We start from the raw sequence: 4,624 nt of genomic DNA, 5'->3' as shown, positions 1-4,624 counted from the left end.
AGTTGAAAAATGAGAACATTGACACCACTCTGCTAGGAAAACCAGCCATTTATATCTCTGAAGATTAAAATGATGCATAAAGTAAGATGAATTCTCCCGTCAGTCCCCCCATCTTGTTTACCCCAATATTCTCTCAGTTCCTCCGTATACTATTAGGAAAAAGATTGTAGAATGACATAGACAATTTCGATGGAGGGAAACAACATTAATGCTGAGCTACTTAGATCAACGTGATCATTAAAAGCTATTGATTCTCATAATATTTGCAACAATTGTAAAAATGCATGTTCTAAACTATCCCTCTCTGATGATCTTAGCAACTTTCCATGGATAGCTACATGGAATGTGGATGTCACTTATGGCTTACTGAGCCTCTTATATTTCAGAAGATGACTTCTCAGCTGTAACAATCCTGAGCCTCCCCGTAAGAAGCTCCCATACTCTGGGGCCCAAGATGCCATGAGGACTCTTGGTGTTTGCTCTTCATGAGCTACCAGAACCCACAAGCAAGGCACTGTTTTTATTCCTTTGTGGTCATACTAGGATCTGAACTGAGGACCTCACACTTGCTAGGCAAGCATTCTGTAACTTGAGCAACTCTGACAGCCCTTTTTGTGTTGGTTATTAGGGTCTCATGAACTATTTGCCCTGGCTGGCTTTGATCTCAATTCTCCTGCTTTCTGTCTCTGATTAGCTAGGAATATAGGTGTGAGCCACCAGGACCCAGCTATTATTTTCCTTTTTGATATATATGTTCTGTCAATAAGATTTCTGTACAGGTCCTTCATAGTCTTAACAGTTTTTCAACAACCTGTGCAGTAAAAAATGTTAACTTTTTCATTTACTCACTAGATAAATGTAAAAAAGATCAATCATAATAGCAGATTAGATCTAATTTAGTTTTTCTATTTTTCCTTTCATTTCAAGGTTCACTGTTATACTTACCCAGCAGGGGTGATACCATGATCACAAAGGTGATTCTCCCAGGGTGAGGTTTATCCATTGCACTCCGGATGTGCTGACCCCTTCAATTTCCCCAAATGTGGGAAACTTGACTGCATAATTTGTGGTAGTGGGGGACTGCATTCATGCTCTCCCCTGGAAAAAAAAGATTCACTATTAGCATATGCATCCAAATAAAGGTGTTTTTTCTTCCTGTAAAATTTACTTTTCATGCTTACATTGTTTAATATCTATTGTGATTGTATGTTGTACTTTTTCCGTGATGCCAAGCTGTACATCCAGGGGGCCCCTTGCCAGAGACCACCAAAGCCGTATCTTTTGTCAAATACATTGTAAAGAATTATGCTAGTCATGAAAGAAGAAATGAACAATTGTATATGAGATAAATGAACTTAGATTGACAATATGACTTATTCAGAAATAAACAAGTTATTCATTCAATAAAAATAAAAAGATGGCTTCTTCCAACTTCAAATTCCATGTGCTCTTGGTGCAAAGTTTATGCACTGTAAAATGAAAGCTCCCACACCCCATGGTCAACAAGCTTCTCCACCCCTCCATTTCCCAAAGGGAAGTTCTGTTAATACTTTGATTTTATAGCCTTTCAGACAATTTTCAATGCATTTAGAAACATGGGTATATACAAGTATGCATGAAAAATGGTTTGTGTTATGTTAATCATATTACATAAAATGTGCTCCAAATTGGTCTCTTTCTGATAGTATTCCATGTCCATATCCATAGTTCAAATAATGCATTTAAACTCTTGCATGGTTTCAATTGCATGAGCAAACCCTAACTTGTGTAACTCAATTTCCTATTTGAGCTGTTTCTTTCCCTTCCCCTCTTTTTTCCTTTCTTTCCATCTTTTACTTTTTGTTATTACAATTCTACAGTAAACATCTTTGTACCTAAGGACAGTTTTAAATGTTTTATTCTTTCAGTATTTGTCAACCTCGTAGTTGAAATGTGGTATCTCACTGTTTCTTTCATTTGCATTTCTTTAATAGTAATGAGGAAATATTTTAGTCTATTGATCATTCACAATTGTCTTGTGATTTGCTTAGGCTTGGTCTGCCCAATATGATAGCCACTAGCCAAGTGTAGCTGTGGAACCCTTGAAATGTGGCCAATCTGAATTGAGTTGTACTTTTAGTATAAGATACAATTAAATTTCAAACAACCTAAAGAAGATATAAAAATCTCATTTTTATTTTTTATATTGATTACATGTTTTAATAATAAGATATGTTTTAAATCATTTCAATGTGGTTGTAGAAAAATTTAGAAATACATACAAGGCTACTTGATATTTCTGTTGGGCAGAGATAGCATAAGTTTTCCTTGTAATTGGGTTTATCATCTTTTTCTTATTGACTAATAGAAGTTATTGGTATATTATTAATATATATCCTTTTATGGTGATCTTATTTCAGTCTTTCTTTTTTTCTCTCTCTCTTTTTATCTTAGTCTTTCTTTTCCTGTTTTTACTTTAAATTATGGATTCTCTTGCCATACAAAAGTTGTAATGTTTTAGGAATCTGTCCATTATCTTCCTTTGTTGCTTCTGGGTTTTGTATCTCACTAAGGAAATCTTTCACCATGCCAAATCATAAAAGTTACCACATGTGCTCTCTTAAAGTCATTTGTTTCTTTCATGTTTACCTTTTTTAGGCATATGGAATTAATTTTTTGTTTGGTGTGAAACGGGAAGTTTTAAAACGTTGTATTAAATTATGAAGTAGATAAGTGGAGAAAATAACAAATCAGACATGGGTAGCTGGATATAGTTCCAATCAGTGATGGTTGTGTAGTTTTTTAAGTGAAAACCAACTCTTCTAACATCATTTTCTGAGCACTCCCTCCTTTCCTTGCTGATATGAATTGCTTCCTTCCTCGTGTACTACAACATTTCTGTAACAAATACCATTTTCAATGCTATATCTGTGCCATGCACATATTTCATTATTCCTGCATCTGAAGCTCATCATTTTATTTACCAACACTTTATAGAATGTTTCTATGTCTTTAGCAAACTATTCAAAAAAATCATTCATGGGCATGTTCTCTTCTAATGACCTTCAGAATTAGCTTACCACTGTCCAAATGAAATCCTGTTAATTTTTTGGCAGTATTGGAGACTGAATTCAGGGCTTCCTGATTGCTAGGCAGGTACTCTATCACTTGAGCCATGCACCTACTGCTTTTGCTTTTTTTAGCCTGTTTTTCAGACACCGGCTCACTCTTTTGCCTGGGCTGTCCTTAGAATGTGATCCTCCTGTATCTGTATCTGAGAATCTGGGATTACAGGTGTGTGCCACCATGCATAGACCTTCTGTTAGGATTTTGATTGAAGTTCATATTGATTTACTTTGGGGGAAGAACTTATACTTTTACAACACTAAGTACTTCTGTGTAGGAACACACCATATCTCTTCATTTATTCACATCTTTTAAAATGCAAATCAATTAGTTTGTACACACTTCTAAAAAGTGCCTTGGCCATTATCTATTATATTTGTTCTTAATTCTGTTGTTGTTCTTGTTGCTAATATGAGTTTATGTTCTTTACATTGTACAGTTTGGCTCATTTTTGTTGATGTTGCTGCTGCTGCTGCTGCTGCTGCTGCTGTGTGTGTGTGTGTGTGTGTGTGTGTGTGTGTGTGTGTCGCTAGAGATCAAACCCAGGTACTTACATGTGCCAGGAAAGCACTTTACCGCCCAGAAGTTATGTTGTGTTTGTATCCAAACACTTAAGTGAATATTCTTTTGATTCTTAGTTTTTCAATTGATTTTCTAGATACACAATTATATGATGTGCTAGAGCTCAGGAGAGCTGATTGTAAGGTTTTCAAGAATTTTGTGAAGTGGTTGTTAACCATTACAGAAGCCATTATTCAAAACTGAATTATACAAATTGACAATTAAATACATCATATAAAAATAAATGCAATAAATACTTAAAACTCACCAGTTCCTTATCATTTTGCTACATTTTGTGGTCTCGAGGGGCTACAGGTGTGGCTCAAGTGGTAGAGCACTTGCCTAGCAAGCACAAGGTCCTGAGTTCAAACCCTAGTACTGCCAAATTAATAATAATAATAGTAATGAATAAGATCTTGAGGTTATTTATTTCTAAGATTTCTATATGTTAGAAATTCTTTTTTTGCTTTTTGGTGATACTGGAGTTTGAACTTAGGGCTTTGTGCTTGTTAGGCAGGTGCTCTACCACTTAAGCCATGCCTCCAGCCTTTTTTGCTCTGATTTTTTTTTTTTTTTTTTTTGCTTATACTGTCCTGGACCTTGATTCTTCTATTTTACCCCTCTCACCATAGCTGGGATGACAGACACACTGTCATTGGTTGAGATGGGGTCTGCAAACTTTTCCTTAGGCTGGATTAGAACTACAATCCTCTGGATTTCAGCCTCCCAAGTAACTAGGATTACAGCCACAAACCACCTGCAGCCACCTGCTTGGAAATTCTTTACACCAATGTGGTACCGTGTACCTCTTTCAATTCTACATTCAGTGACATTACTTCATTAGCTTGAGAGCATTTACACTATGCAATCAGCAAATACTACAAATTAGGTTTTGATGTATTGTTTTGTTACATGCCTAGACTTAACCAAGTAGTGGAGAACATATTTACTAGTGGAG

At 35.7% G+C, this 4,624-nt stretch overlaps 1 non-coding gene across 1 annotated transcript; it reads left to right on the top strand.

The window, feature by feature from the left end:
• Positions 1–937: 937 nt before the first annotated feature.
• On the top strand, positions 938–1,101 carry LOC141417786 (U1 spliceosomal RNA). The gene has a single exon (XR_012442413.1). It is a non-coding gene; the product is annotated as a U1 spliceosomal RNA (small nuclear RNA).
• Positions 1,102–4,624: the final 3,523 nt, after the last annotated feature.

This window comes from Castor canadensis, chromosome 15, assembly GCF_047511655.1.
Source record: "Castor canadensis chromosome 15, mCasCan1.hap1v2, whole genome shotgun sequence".
NCBI lineage: Eukaryota > Metazoa > Chordata > Mammalia > Rodentia > Castoridae > Castor > Castor canadensis.
The sequence above is the reverse complement of the archived record's forward strand: the minus strand, read 5'-3'. Positions and strand labels throughout refer to the sequence as shown.